The 16,463-nt window shown below is 42.2% G+C and overlaps 1 long non-coding RNA gene across 1 annotated transcript in view; it reads left to right on the top strand.

Annotated features, from left to right (window-relative positions):
* Positions 1 to 16,463, top strand: part of LOC308478560 — a 59,071-nt gene that overhangs the window by 16,796 nt on the left and 25,812 nt on the right. Inside the window, exon 3 of the long non-coding RNA XR_013987153.1 lies at positions 1,727 to 1,769. This is a non-coding gene — a long non-coding RNA (uncharacterized lncRNA). The remainder of the gene's footprint in view (positions 1 to 1,726; positions 1,770 to 16,463) is intronic.

Raw genomic sequence — 16,463 nt, forward strand, 5'->3', positions numbered from 1 at the left:
CATGTGGCTCCTGGGCCTGAATTTCCCTAAGTCCACTGAGCCTTTGGGGCTTGCTGATCAGAAAGTCAGCGGTTCGAAGCCCCGTGACGGGACGGAGTAAGCTCCTGTTGCTCTGTACCAGCTCCTGCCAACCTAGCAGTTCAAAAGCACGCCAGTGCAAGAAGATAAATAGGTACCGCTGCGGCAGGAAGGTAAACAGCGTTTCTGTGCACTCTGGCTTCCGTCACGGTGTTACGTTGCGCCAGAAGCGGTTTAGTCATGCTGGCCACATGACCCAGAAAGCTGTCTGTGGATAAATGCTGGCTCCCTCGGCCTGAAAGCGAGATGTGTGCTTCAACCCCATAGTCGCCTTCGACTGGATTTAACCATCCAAGGGTCCTTTACATTTACCTTTATCTTTTACCTTTCTGCTTAATGCAGGAAGCTTAGAACAGGTGACTCAGGAGCATAAAGTCCCATATCCTCACACATTCTGCCCTTACACATTCAGCTGAAAGCTTGAACAGAGCTTTAGACATGCACAACTCTAAGCTGCAAAGGCTCATCAGTGTGTGATTGCACATCATGCAACATATAAACATCCTTCCCAGATGTGTGCGTTCCACAGTTTTTAGCAATAGTCTTCCTCTATATCAACATGAATGAGGTTTTTTGGTTTTGGTTTTTTTTTTAAAAAAAAGGCTTTCTTACAATGACGTTTGAAGCACAGTTTGGCAGAAGCCTGCAGAACTTGCATCGTGAGGTCAAGTTCAAACGTGCTTCCTGTCTCACATATTGCCCGCTTGACTTGCTGCATTGAAGAGGGTAACAAGTTCAAATGGAAGGATTATGTTATCTCGCCATTTCTGCACAAGATGCCGTTACAGCAGTTCAAGAGAGGCTAGAGAACCAAGTGTGGACTGAAGGGTTCAGAATTCAGGACCCTTTGTGCATTGAGGTGTGATGGATGAGTGCTTGCATTTCAAAGCCCATTGGAATTCAGATTCAGCCGAAATGTTGCTGAAATTGCACTTTGCATCAAGAACAGGCTATACAGCTGTACAGGCTTAGGATGCAGCCAAAGTCCCTGATCTCTGGTCCCACCTCCACCATGCCTTGTTTTGGGGGACTTACACTGGTCCTGGCTCAGCCAGCTTTGGCTGAGCTGGCGTGAACAAGTTATGTCAGTGTATCTCTGGCTGAAACATGGTTGAGCCCGGCTGAGCTGAGTCAGAGATCTGCTGCATCCTAAGCTGCTTGTCCCAGCAGGTCTTGCCCAAGGATTGCCTTCCAAGTCTCCTTTGTTGGGTCAGTTTTTTCTTGCAACACAGGAATCCAGACTTCATATCATTCAGCGTAAAATTCCAGTGCTGGGCTACAGCCACTACCAAAAGGAACAGAACCAAGTTTTTATATGATATCTAATTTACTTCCTCTGCAAAATGGAGAGTAAGGCTAAAAAAGGACTTGGTGGAATTATTTGGCATACAATTTTAATGATTGTTTTATTGGTTTTAATACCTGCAGACCACTTAAATGCCTGTTTGGGGAATTAAATGGTATAGCAATGGTTGTTGTTGTTGCTGCTGCCATTATTTAGAATAAAGAACCAGGGAAACAACAGATGTACACTTCAAAATATGTTGTGATTGGTTTTAGCTGACTGTTGTTTTTGATGTCTGTCTGTCTTATGTTTCTACTTTTATTGTAATCTTATATTTTATTATATTTGTATTATTGTCATTAGCTGCCTTCAGCACCATGGGACAGAAAGCCAGAATACAAATACAGTAAGTAAAAATTAGATTAAATTCAATGACACTCAGTTTGATGCTGCATAATAATGTAATGTTGCTCCAGGGCCATGTAGTTTGGTTTTGCTTCTTTAAAAAATGCTGCTGCTAACCCAGAGGGGAAGGAGTGGGGCAGTGGTGAGGTTGGTGGGGGTGATAATGCAGCAGTAGAGTCAATCCAGCACTCCTGTCAGTGTGTTTGGATGGTACTAACCTTGCTTCCAGTAGTGACTTACCTACTCAGAGGTCAGGTTTTTACGATTTCAGGCTTTCCCCCCCTGCTCAAGTAAGCATCTCCACCCTACCACACTATCTTTTATTACACATGCTCACGACACAATTAGTGAGTAAGACAGCAAGTATTTAAAATGCAAATCTAAAAATCTTCTGTTGTAGAACTTATTCAAATGGATCATCCATTATATTTCACTCAGCTAAATTTATATCTACAACATAAGCTGAAAGACAACTTTAAAAGCTACAGTTTTACAATTCTGCTTCCTGAGCAACCATCAGCTTTTTATTTGGGGACAAAGAGTCAACCCACCCAATTTCCAACAGAGGGCAAAAAAAAGTTCACTTGAGGGGGGAATGCAGACTTTGTTCCCCAATGCCAAGCATACACAGATGTAGTCCATCTGCCACTGTAATATTTGTTCATCTTCTATCGAGGACAGCAGAAATAAAAAAGCCTGAAATCATAAAAACAGAATATAATCTTTCCAAATGCTTCGAAGTCAGCCTTGCTTCTACAGAGGGGAAATTGCTAAAGTAGAGATATGCTCAACCCAACCAAAACCATCATGGGTGAAACAGATGTTCCAGTTTTCTGAACAGAAAAGAAGTATTAAAGTTCTCCCTATATGGATACAATCCTAAGCACACTGGAAGCAAATTTCCCTGAAATAAACCCCCATAACAACTGCTTTGCTGGATCAGATTGCTCTCTTGTGCCTTAGTCCAAGACTTTAAACACTACATGGGCTGCTGAATTACTGTGCTCAGACAAAGGCTTATAGAATGCAATGTAAGTCTCCTAGAATCAGTTTAAGTGACCAATTCATCCCCTTAAACCAGTGCTGGAATCCAAACATAGTCTTGTTGCTGAGTGATACTCAGCATTTTCCTCTCACAATGTACATGTTTATGCCCACAACATCCAAGCTACCCTAAGCTCAATGAAGCACCTTAGTATTTGCATTTTTAGAAAACAATGCTGATTATCCTTTTACCTGAACTCATGGGAATGAGTCCAGTGGCTAATTCAGCCACATTTCCCATAACTTCTAAAGTAGAAATGAATGGAGATACCCAGTATTTCCATTCAGAAAAAAGGTCCAGGAGGCATGGCGTGATATTCAATGTTAGTCAATGCTCAAAGCAGATCCATGAAAATCAATGTTATAGGCGTATTTTATAACCCTTAAATAAAGCCCCCCACCCCACTATTCTGAAATTTGCTATGAATTCCATATCCACCCATTTCACTGACAAACTTCCCAGACAGGAGATTTTCTGGATTTTGTAGGCCGTGCAAATAGGTTTTTTGTGTTCGACATGACATGGTTCCATTGTCCTACAGGTCAATGCTTTTTGGACCTGCAATCTAATTTGCCAGATTCTGGTCAATGCGGTTTGTGGTTAATGGTTTTGTGGTGTGCGGTGCCTCAAATCAGTCAAATTCCCCTTTGAGCAGAATTAAGAACATAATAAGATCCCTGCTGGTTTGGACCACAGATCCATCTAGTCCATTTTCTTTCTACAGTAGCCAAACAGAAGCCAATGAGGTGCCCACCAAGATAACATAGAGAAACAGCATTGTTTCTCTAAAATTTTGATTTATCAGAATCTTCTACCCAAAATTTTGATTTATCAGGTCTTCTGAAAACCTGTTCAAAGTACTGAGCCAAGCAATGTTTTGGGAGGAGTTTCTGAAGACCCCACAGGCACACTAAAAAAGGTTATCTGATATCATTGTGACATCAGGTGATTGACAGACGGGTAGCTCTGCCCACCTATCAAGCCTTGACCACAAAAGGTAGGGAGATAAAAATCTGGCCCCCAGGGTTGGAAACTTTCCCCACCACTACTCCAAATGAATCAGGATTCACTTGCAGAGATATATGAGGCTCTCTAATAACAGACACCCAAGAAAAATGGGGGTGTGAAGTGCATAAGCATTACGCACAGGGACCAAGAAGGAATTTGTTATAATTTATTATTCCATGCACATAGTGGACTGAAAAACAGAGCAAAACTATATTTTGACCCTTGAGTTACAAAAGTGCTAACACACACATTGTTTTGGATAAATGAGCAGGTAACGTGCCCACTTTTTAAAATTAGTTTTGATCTTACATCCATCTAAATGTCACCAGGAGTTAAAAGAACAACAACAAGAAGCAAAAATGCCTTAAATTGAACAACAGGAAAGGACAACTATCTTTAAAGAAAGCCTTTTCATTTTAATTCTCTGGAATGAAGTTTTTTCCTTCTTTTTTCTGTTAGGCTTTTTGTGCCTACACTAATCAATAGCTTATTATCTTTGGTCAAGATCAGTGTGCTCCTGCTGCTTGTACCACACACAAATAAATATAGCACCATGAACATAGTCATACTGACCTTCACAAAGCTTTGCCTGCTGTCCCATTTATTTAATGGATAGCCTGATGCACTTAGGAAAATGGTTGTGTGCTGGCCAGAGCTGTTGACAGCAGTGTCCACTGAGACATTTCTAGTCCTGCCCTGTCTCACCTCTTCCCTGCCTGGTTTTATCTCATGTAATGAATGGGATGCTGGGCACTGCAGCGTAATTCAGCTGGCTGTTTCTAGCACCATAGCCTCTAAAATTGCTGTGGCACTTGTCCAGTGTGGCCCCCCACGATTCCACAAAGTGGGTGTTGTTGTTGTTGTTTCAGCATTGATGCAGTTATGGGTGACCCTAGGTCAAGACTATCATTGACTCCCCATCAGCCCCAGCCAACATGGCCAATGGTCAGAGATGGTGGTCATCCAGTAATATCTAGAATATGCCTGCCCTACCTCCGACATTGGAAGAAGTATGCCTCTGAAAACCAGTAGCTGAGAATCTTGAGTAGTGTGCTGTTGTGCTCAGGTCCTGCTCATGGGCTTCACTGAAACATCTTGTTGGTCACTGTGAGAACATCATGCCAGATTAGATGGTCCATCGGTCTGGTTCATCAGGCCATTTGTATGTTCTAGATGTTTAGGGAGCCCTTGAATAAAACTTCCCACAGCTCTTTAACATAACTTCATACAACAGACATTCCAACACTTTCTTTTGCAAGTGTTGAAACAATATTTTGCCTAAAGGTAATTTGAGGCAAGTCTTTCTGCTGAGGTAAAACTTCTGTAGGAATCCTTCAGGAAGTCAAAAAAATGTTCAGTGCCACAAAATGCAGCATATCTCAAGAGGCTTTGACAGATCTCTAGATTGTGTTCTCTTAAAAATATTGTACCCATAATTTCTCATGTGGAAAAAGCCATGTTCTCAGGAGGAGGGGTCTGAGTGTTCCTCTGTGATAAAACGTACAACAGTTCTTTACACAAAGCAGAAAAATGATGATTCAAATGATGCTCATTATGTAACCAGATTTCCAAAAATATTCAAAAGAAGAATTTGAAATGAAAATGGCTGTTTTCTACATAACATGTTGAACTCAGTTTATTAGTATTGTTATTGTTGTTGACATTCTGCCCTTCCTCCCAAAGGAGCCCATCACAGCAAGCACATCAATAATATACATTCTTTTAAAAAGATATTCTAAATACAGTTAAGAACTTCTAAAATATTGGGTGGTTTTACTTAGAGTGGAACTATTGAAATGAATGAACTTGATGATGTTAGGTCTATTAATTTCAGTGGGTCTACTTAGTGTTTAACCTTAGACCATGTGATTAAGGTATTCAGTTGCAAATTTGCCATCATGAAGGCAATTGCCTGTTAATCTTTCTTTGGATGCCACAGAGACAACAAAGGATGTGATAAGGAAGCTCTCTCCTGGAGCTGCATAGCCATAGGCTAGATGCACACAAGTGATGGAGGAGAGAGATTTGATTTTTACTCTGATCCTAATTATATTAAATATATTTAAGAAGAACTTTGGATAAGCATAAGCGTTATACAAATTTCTGGGAGTATCTTGATTGTTTTGTACCTGTGTTTTTGAAGAAGTTCTGGTTAGTAAAGCTTTGAATAATATTTATGGGTCTGGGCAATTTTTATCCTAAAAAGGAGCCATTTTCAATGCATCCAATTGCTTTAAGCTGCACAATATTAATAACGGCAACATGGAAGGACTCGATGGACTTCCTATAGGCAGTTTCCTATAATCTTTGTATTGAAAAGAAAAACCACTCCCCCTGAAAATTGTAAAAATCTGCTTGCCCTGAAAGTCTCAGAATGTCCCCTAACCCCTGTTGCTCCTACAGAAAATAGGGGAGCATTTCAGCCCAGCTTGACTCTGATAGGGCTATCCTTTGCACTCTGTGATGTTTTTTCCTGCTTGGTCCCGTGTTTAGGGCAAAGCTAGCCAACCTTGTGTCCTCCAAATATTGTTGACCTACATCTCCCATCATTCTTGATCATTTGCCATGCTGGCTGGGGCTGATGGGAGCTCTACACCAGCTATACCAGGCTTAGGGGCTACATTCATCACATTGTTAAAATTGCTAGAAGGACCAGGCACTTTTTGCATCATTTCTCAAGGCTACTTCAATTTGCCCCCTTTGTGGATGAGCAAGCATGCCTCTGTTCCCCCTTCTCCTCCAAAGCATCTTGCCGCTTCACTTGGAGCATTTCTTAAAGACTTTAAGCAGATGCTGAGCCTCATTCTTTTGCTTCCCAGACACATGATTTCTCCAAGGCATACATTAAATACATTAGGTTTCTAGCCGCTGATCAATAAAGAGAGCAGCTGAAGAGCTTTCCCTCCTCCCTCCCTCTGCAAAGAGGCTCCTCCGTGTAAGGGAGTCATTACTTGAGCTCATTTGTCTCTTCCCACAGCAAAGAAATATATATGAAATAAATAAACAAATTAGAGCCCATGAAGGATGTTGATAGGAAGGACTTGATTTAAAGGGCCTTCAGGAAGGAAATCCAGATTGTTAGGGTTTCTGCCTCGAACATAACTCTTTCCGTTGTGCTCAGTGGTTGCAGAACTGTGGGTAATCTTATATTTTGTATGTATTGTGAAATCCAATAAATTGGTGCAATGGTGTAATTGTAAGTGCAGCGGCATCTGTTACTGGATGCAAGCTGTGTACATTATACACCCCTGAATAGTTATAGGCTTCCCAATGTGGGATTCCTCTGTATTTGGATTACTTTTTCTTGTCTTCCTTCCTTCCTTTTTGGTTCTTTGCTCTTTCATAAATATAAATCACTACTGCTATCCCTGGAGGTGCAGCTGATTCCTGCTTACTGTAGAGAGAGCATTCTCAAAGAAGAATTGGGACTGTTTGATTATCTTTGTGTCCAAGAGAAGTAGACAAGAAACCTTTGCTTTTTATCATGCACAAACAAGGTGTGGGGGGACACATTTCTACAGCTACTTTCTGGTGGAAAGTTTGGTCTGCAAGCTATGATGTTGTTTTATTGTACATGTAACACTATGCTTTGTGTATCAATATTGGTTGCAAAACCAGTGCAGAGATAAAGGTGATAGTCTTCCAGACCCTGATAGTGTGTGTGTGGAGAGAGAGAGGGTGTGTGTGTGAAATTTTATTTGCGTTGAATTTGATGAGATGATGAGATACTAAGCTCAGATACCCTGTACACCTGTGGGTGTTGTAATAGTCAGTGCATCTAGGGCAGGTCTATTTTAAGTATTTAAAAGCATTTATAAACCACTTAATTTTTTTAAAAAATATATATAAGTGGAATAAAATCTAAAATAAACAAGCAATTCCTAAAACCAATTACGCAGTAACAGAGAAAAACAGAGAAAAGTATATGTAAGTGGTTAAAAATGGAAAACCAGAGGATTCAAAGACGTAAAGTGTGGTCCAGTCTGATGACTGCTGCATCACATAGGGTAGGGGGAAGGGAAGCCCAAGGTACAGGGGCAACAGCAGAAATTGCTGTGACACTAGGAATTTAACTTATGCTTCCCCATATTTGGGTCTCCAAATGCTGTTGCTCAATAACCTCCATCACCTCCAGCCTGCATGGCTCAGAGATGGGAGTTGAATCCCAATAGTGTCTGGAGAGACAAGGTTGAAGAAGGTTGAAGAATTATGGTTTAATGGTTTAAGTACATAAGAAGGTGGGCCTTCTAGATCAGGCCAATGGCCCATCTAGTCCAGCATCCTGTTCTTACAAATGTCTGTCGGATATTATTTATACCTTGCCCATCTGGCTGGGTTTTCCCAGCCACTGGTTATGAGTGCAACAGCAGTCTGCTCACCTGTGATTCCCAGTTGCTCATACACCAGGCATAGGCAAACTCGGCTCTCCAGATGTTTTGAGACTACATTTCCCATCATCCCTGACCGCTGGTCCTGTTAGCTAGGGATGATGGGAGTTTTAGTCCCAAAACATCTGGAGGGCCAAGTTTGCCTATGCCTATCATAGACAGTGAAGGTAGAACTCTCATGCATGGCCTTACCTTAGTATTACCCCTACCCTGGAGCTGTTCTTTGACCTGTGGAGCAAACCCTCCAGGTACCATACAGTTTTCTTTCATCTCACCTCAGTGCACCCTTGGTTTGAGCTTGCCTATCACAAACACTTGAGCTGAAACTTCTAGTTAATAAAGCCAATAGGATACTCTGTATAAAATTTACCTTCTCTGAAACCATCATATTATCTTTAGTGGCAATTTTATAAAATTTTGAACATAATTCACCTCATTTTCTTTCTTTCTTTCTTTCTTTCTTTCTTTCTTTCTTTCTTTCTTTCTTTGACTTATAAACCACCCTTCATCATAAGGTCTCAGGGCAGTTCACAGTTACCATATTTTTCGCTCTATAACACGCACCCGACCATAACATGCACGTAGTTTTTAGAGGAGGAAAATCCGTAGGCATGCCACCCGTAGGCATTCCCTCCATAACACGCACAGACATTTCCCCTTACTTTTTAGGAGGAAAAAAGTGAGTGTTATGGTGCAAAAATACGGTATAGCATATTACTTTCAAAATAACTTTCCCCTTGATAGTCTTGTCTTCTTGATTTTGCTCACTGCCTCAGTGGCATGGCCACTGTTCCAGTTTCTCTGTCTCCCTCCCTCTCCCTCTTCCTTCATGCTGTAAATGACAGGGTTAGACATGCCTCAACAGATCGCTCTGTCTTTGCTATATTTTTCAGCTAAGAACATTTACTTGCATTTTTTTGTTGCTGTTAAGCACAATGTAAGGAAAGTATATTTTAAATGTACTTCGGCGTGTAGCCTGTTTCTCTGCATCAGAGGAAAAGGGGGCCAGTTGCCTCAAGTAGCTGGAAAATGTTAAAAGAAGGTTTAAAGGCCTATTCCTGTGCTTCCTAAATCTGCCTAACAGTGGGATTTAAACTCTGCTACTGGGGCTCTTTATGTGCAAGCCATGGTTTTCAAAAACAGGCACCAGTCATTTTTCTTTTGTTCACTAACCCACACATGTGGGTCCATAGAGGACTAAATATATTTAATATATCCTCTTACCAATACCCGTAATCATCCATCCCTTTTAAGGAACAATATTGCATCACTTTTTTGATATTTCAGATTAGGAGCTTGCTCCATATTTCAGCTGTTATATTTTATTATCATGAGCAATTATAAGTTAGAGGAAATTCTGAGCCTCCCAGAAGGACAAGGTAACCTTAAGGCATCTATTGAATTGCTTGAAAAGGCAAAGAAAATCATTAAATTTATGGATGACATATATAAATGACTTTCACATTTCATTGTATATAAGCTTATATGAGTAATAATGTCTCCCCCACCAAGAAAATGCATATTTGCAAAATACTTGAAAACAGAAATTTAAACCAATTATTAATTCACAACTTTTGGCGAGACGCAGATAGAAATGTAGATAAAGTTGTGTCTTCGCATAATGCATTTAATGCTGAGGGTGGTGGCCTGTTGAGTCTAATCATTTAAGTCAATTAATCATATGAGATCTAGTTGATTGATGAACTGAACAGTATTAATTGAAACCAAAATTATAAGGACAGTTCTCTGAATGGAGAGATATAGAAAGTGGAATTCCCCAAGTATCTTATACCCCCCAAGCAACAGAGATCTCTTACCTGTTCCCATCCAGCAAGGTGTAGGGATGGACCTTGAGGGTGATGTGAAGGAAGATGGGGCACATGTGCCAATTTGCTTGGGCAAAATCTATAGTTTAAAGATATTTAGAATTTTTAGATATTTAGAGCCAGTGTGGTGTAGTGGTTAAGAGCGGTAGTCTCGTAATCTGGGGAACCGGGTTCGCGTCTCCGCTCCTCCACATGCAGCTGCTGGGTGACTTTGGGCTAGTCACACTTCTTTGAGGTCTCTCAGCCCCACTCACCTCACAGAGTGTTTGTTGTGGGGGAGGAAGGGAAAGGAGAATGTTAGCCACTTTGAGACTCCTTAAAGGGAGTGAAAGGCGGGATATCAAATCCAAACGCTTCTTCTTATTCTTCTTACTGACTCCTATGTGGAAAGGGAAGGGCTTGCTTACAACCCTTTGATAACGCTCCCACCCACCTCCAGTGCATCTTATGGAGATAAGGTTGAAGTGAAAGAGCAAGATTCTACTTTGGGAGGAAAACAAGTCTTATCGCTGTTGTTCCCAAGTCATAAATTTATCCAAAAAATGAGCATCAATGTTCTGTTTGGAATCAAAGTTTCTCTTCAGGAAACTGATAAAGAGACCTTTCCTTTCAATTCTGCAAAATTATTACTGCGTCTTTCTCTACTTTTGTTGGAGACAGGATGTCAGCTATTCTCTCACGTTATGAGCATGGTAGGACAGAAACATACAAGTGTTCCTTCGAATTTAATTCCATCCATCTCATTTGTTTTTGTGAGTCTCTAACAGCCACCAGAGTCTGCCTCTCCCCCAACCCTACTCATCAGCTGGATTCCCTGGACAACACATTTAAGGGACTGAATTATATTTTAGTGATGCCACTAAGTTAGCAATCATATGCACAGTAAACTGGTATAAAGGATGTTCTTGTATGTTAAGCCAGCGTACAGTTAAACCAGATTGAAAACCTGTTCAGTAGTGGAGCTAACTGCTGCTAGGCTGCGTAAACCTGGCAGAGAGAGAACAAGCCTTTAAAATAGGGTTCTATGTCAGATTGTAAGGTTGCACGACTGAGCTGAATGGATTAAGGATTCAGCATAACCCCACACCCTCTTCTCCCACCTCTGCCACACCCCAGAACCCCCCCTCTTTTTGGTACTAACACAGACCCCAGCTCAGCCAGCTTCAGTTTAGTAGGCTGAGCCCAAGCTGAGCCAGGATGAGCAAATTACACCAGCATATTTTGGGGGGGCTGAGCCAGGGTTGGGAACTCAGTGCTGGCTGAGCCGGGAATCAGCTGTCTGAGCCAGAGTTCTGCTGCATCCTAAGCAGCTCACCCTGGATGGCGGCTAATGGATTGAAGTTGAATCCTGACAAGACAGGATTTGGGGGACAGGGGGCGGGCTGGTGTGGAGGACTCCCTGGTCCTGAATGGGGTAACTGTGCCCCTGAAGGACCAGGGGCACAGCCTGGGAGTCATTTTGGACTCACAGCTGTCCATGAGGCGCAGGTCAATTCTGTATTCAGGGCAGCTGTCTACCAACTCCACCTGGTACGCAGGCTGAGACCCTACCTTCCCGCAGACTGTCTCGCCAGAGTGGTGCATGCTCTAGTTATCTCCTGCTTGGACTACTGCAATGCGCTCTATGTGGGGCTACCTTTGAAGGTGACCCGGAAACTACAACTAATCCAGAATGCGGCAGCTAGACTGGTGACCGGGGGCGGCTGCCGAGACCACATAACACCGGTCTTGAAAGACCTACATTGGCTCCCAGTACGTTTCCAAGCACAATTCAAAGTGCTGGTGTTGACCTTTAAAGCCCTATACGGCCTCGGCCCAGTATACCTGAAGGAGCGTCTCCACCCCCATCGTTCTGCCCGGACGCTGAGGTCCAGCGCCGAGGGCCTTCTGCCGGTTCCCTCATTGCGAGAAGCAAAGCTACAGGGAACCAGGCAGAGGGCCTTCTCGGTAGTGGCGCCCGCCCTGTGGAACGCCCTCCCATCAGATTTCAAAGCGATAAACAACTACCTGACATTCAGAAGACATCTTAAGGCAGCCCTGTTCAGGGAAGTTTTTAATGTGTGATATTTTAGTGTATTTTTGGTTTCTATGGAAGCCGCCCAGAGTGGCTGGGGAAACCCAGCCAGATGGGCGGGGAATAAATAAAAAAATATTATTATTATTATTATTATTATTATTATTATTATTATTATTAGCCTGGTGGATCTTGCCATAGGATTGCTGCCTTTATTACACTATGTTAAAAATGACATTTGGACAAAGAAATTTGCACAGCCTGCCATTACGCTCCCCGAGCAATCATTTTATGTACTGTTCCCACACTTCCTTTTTGTCAGAAACTTTGATCATAGTTCTTAGCAATGCAATTTTGCCCACTAATCTCCCAGTCTCCTGTAATTTTCTTGATTTTACTCTCAGTCCCCTTGACCCTGTAAAATCTCATTTCACATGACCTGTGCTGTGAATACTTAGATAAAATAATGACCTAATCTAAACGGAATATGTATTTCTGTCACCTTGTATTGTCATTCCAATGGCATTACAAGTCTACCAGTGGACACAAAGTAGAACATATCTGATTATTTCCATCTTCAATTTAAATCTGAGCTGAGTAACTTGATTTGTGCATATCAAGAGTAACATGACCTTCTTAGAGCAATGGACAAGCTTATTAGCATTATTTATCAGTGTGTTCCCCCCTCCCAAGCCTCTCTTCTGCTGCTCTCTAGCTAAACCTAGCCTCCAGATTATTAAATTAGCAGAAGAGAATGTTCCCTGATGTTTCCATTTTGAAATTGAGAAGGCATAAATTCAATGGTGTTCAGGACTCTGACAAGCTTTCTCTTCTAACTAGCATCTTCATACTATTCCAAATCTCTCGTGCTGAACCATCAGCAGTGTAATGTGTTATCCTTTTTGCACCCAATTGTTTGCATTCTTACACTGTTTTAATGAAGGGTAGATAAGGTTTGTCATTCTTCACGTGGATTCATTTAGGGTAAGCAAACCTATTTTCCTACCCCCCAGCTGGAGACCAGAAAGGAGGAGCTGGGTGTCTGGAAGGGGCCCACTTTGGCCCAGGCCATTCTGGTGAGCCCCACTCTCAAACTGGGTATAATGCTGCCGGCCTTAGTCCCTTGAGATGGAGCCAAGGCCTTGGGGCATCCTTGCCTCAGACCTCTATGGATTCTGCCCAATTCCATTCCCTGCCAGCTCCTGAAGCTGCGATAGAACTTGACATAGGAACAATTCCAGCAGAATTATGCATACCGCTTTGAGGAAGGCAAAAACCTTACCACGTGTTTGAACGTTATCATGGTTTTTTTTAAAAAAAATCCATCCCTGTGAACCAGCAGCTGTCCATTGCCCACTGCAAGGATATTTCTAACAGAAGAAGGAGGAAGGGAAGTCACAGCAAACACTGAGGCTGAACCGTGGCTTCGCTTGAAATTTATGTATGCCCACAGTTCACTGTAGAGGAGAGTTCCAGACCTGGGCACCACCCCATCACCTGTTGCTGGTACAGCCAGTTCATGATGCAGCACCACTGATCCTGCAGCTTTCATTGCCTTCCTCCTGTCTGCCACACTGGCAGCACAACGTAGCCTGCCATGGTGGGTGGCGAGCAGAGTTGTGTTTTATTCTGTAGCATCTCTGATGGTAATCCTTTCATATTAACCCATGTCAAATGCAGTAAGTAAAAACTGTACCCACAAGAAAAATGTTTTGTTAGCCTTACAGCTATGCAACTCATGCAGTGCAGCAGAACCATGGGGACCCATTTGTGAAACAATCAGAGGTGAAAACATTTATTGGAAACTGGCTAAAATTGAAGTAAGTGGGCAGATTTATCATGGAAACCTGCTAATTAGGGTGTGGAAACTGGGATTTTGTCTCATATTCTCACAAATGCTTATATAGTGGTACCTTGGGTTCCAAACACTTTGGGTTAGTAGTACTTTACCTCAGGATGAGAACAGAAATCGTGTGGCGGCGGCGCAGCAGCAGCAGGAGGCCCCATTAGCTAAAGTGGTACCTCAGGTTAAGAACGGTTGCAGGTTAAGAACGGGCCTCTGGAACAAATTAAGTTCATAACAAAAGGTACCACTGTAGTATCATATCAAGTTAGAATAGCCTGAATTCAAATGAGGGATTCTTTAAATTTGGCAGCTATGATTCAACTGAATGTGAATGAAACATCCAGGACTTTGCGTTCGAAAAGTGCAAACCTGACCACACAAATCCCAGTTTTGCTCTCACAAGATAGAGTGACAGCCACAAACTTGGATGACTTTAAAAGAGTAGCATGGAAAATCATGGAGTATAGGCCTATCCATGGTTACTAGCCCTGGGGTTATACTCTGCTTCCACTGTTGTGGACAGTATGTACACCACATGATCATTTTCACAAGCAACCGTAAATTGCCCAATTTGCAGAAATATCATATCATCATATGATAAAAGATGCCCTCTGGTGTGACTTAGTTGACCTCCCATGGCAGCTATGGTTGAGAGCAACGAAGAAATAAGTGAGATGCATTTCTGAACTGACAAAAGCGATCCTGCCACTAAAAACACCCTCGGTGTGTTTTGTTCTCCTTCTTGGATCAGAAGAACTTAGAATGACCCTATTCTGGTCTTTCCTGCTGTACTGTACAGAAAATGATCAAAGTTCCGTGTACACTGAGCTAATTTGTCACAGTCTTGCAAACGTCCAACTTTGCAATGAACTAAGACAGCCATTACAAAGCAAAGCTCTGCCGAGATGTCAGACACCAAATCCCTCTGAAGACCATTAAAAACAAGAACCTCTTTTCTCCTGATAGGATTAACTGTCTGTTTTGCTCACAATGGGAAGGATGAACTCTAGCCATCCATTTTGAATTCCATGCTGAATCCTTGTGGAAAGGTAGAAGCTCAGACGGCACCCGAGAAAAAACCCTTGTCAGCTACCATTTGTATAATTTCTCTGCTAAGAGACAGCTGCTGTATCTTCTTAAGGACTGGGGAAGGAGCATCTCCACACACACACAGCCCGCAGGAGATTTGAAACTTTGATTGAGGACTCATTGTGACAGCAGATGGTGCTATAGAGCTGAAATGGGAACTCTATGAAATTTTCCATTGTGAGCTTTACAATGGTTGTTTTCAGAGCATTTTCGGAGAGTTTTCTTCTAGCTGTGTAGATGCAGCCAGAGCATGTAACCATGCAGAGGAGGAGGAGAACTTTGGGAACTTTGCCACCAACCCCCCCTCACAGCCCCAGATCATCCTGGCCAGTCAATCACGAGCAGGGGAAACCAAGAGATGACCCAACTCAAAGCTCAGGCCCCAATTTAGCTTGTCATTTTTTGACTCATTAACCATGCTGATTAACCATGCTGACATCCTCTTGACCCTTGTGGTATTTTTTTCTGATCTGTGGAACACACAGCTGTTGAGCTTCCAATATTTTTTATTCCAACAACTTACAAGCATTTTGGAGTGAGTTGACTCTCTTGACATTGCCTTTTAACTTCCTTTTAACCAATCCCCTTATTTGGAGGACATTTCCAATGATAATTATTATTGGAAACTTCCTACAAATAATGATGATGACTTTGAAACAGTCTCACCACTTTGCCTATTGGTAGGTCCAGCCCCACTTCTCACTGTCAGAATTTCCAAAATTAATGTTGAGCTCCCTGCTTGGGAGAATGACTAAGAAGAAGAGTTTGAATTTGACATCCCACTTTATCACTACCCTAAGGAGTCTCAAAACAGCTAACAATCTCCTTTCCCTTCCTCCCCCACAACAAACACTCTGTGAGGTGAGTGAGGCTGAGAGACTTCAGAGAAGTGTGACTGGACCAAGGTCACCCAGCAGCTGCATGTGGAGGAGCGGAGACGCGAACCTGGTTCACCAGATTACAAGTCTATCGCTCTTAACCACTACACAACACTGGCCAGGGGGGTGGGGGTGGGGGACCTTCACCAAGGCTAACAGAATGTCTCCAGTAGAAGGCAGCTCTACACATCCATCCAACCATCCTTACAGGCAAGCCTGACATACAACCATCTTCTCATGCTATTTTCTTTATACCATGAGTTTTGCTTACATGGTCAGATGTCCAAATACCTGCCATCAGTCTTGGGATTAGTATCAGTCTATGCATTTTTATTCTTTATGAAATTAGACACTAGTCCAAAATGATACATCATCTTGCCACAGGCATAATAAATACTTATCTCTGTATAAGCTTTTCAAGGCACTGTTGTTCTCCTGCTAAGCATTTCTCCTTCTTTTAGAAATTGCTTTCCTTAGCAAAAAGAAAAAGAGGCAAATGTAAAGCTGCAGAAAATATATTTCTTGAGGGTATTTTAAAATGAATGGATTAGCTTCTGGTCATTGTTCTTTTTGTGTGCTATTTTTAAAGGAAAAATAAGCA

This window comes from Podarcis pityusensis (genome assembly GCF_964106645.2).
Source record: "Podarcis pityusensis genome assembly, chromosome: 5".
Classification (NCBI taxonomy): domain Eukaryota; kingdom Metazoa; phylum Chordata; class Lepidosauria; order Squamata; family Lacertidae; genus Podarcis; species Podarcis pityusensis.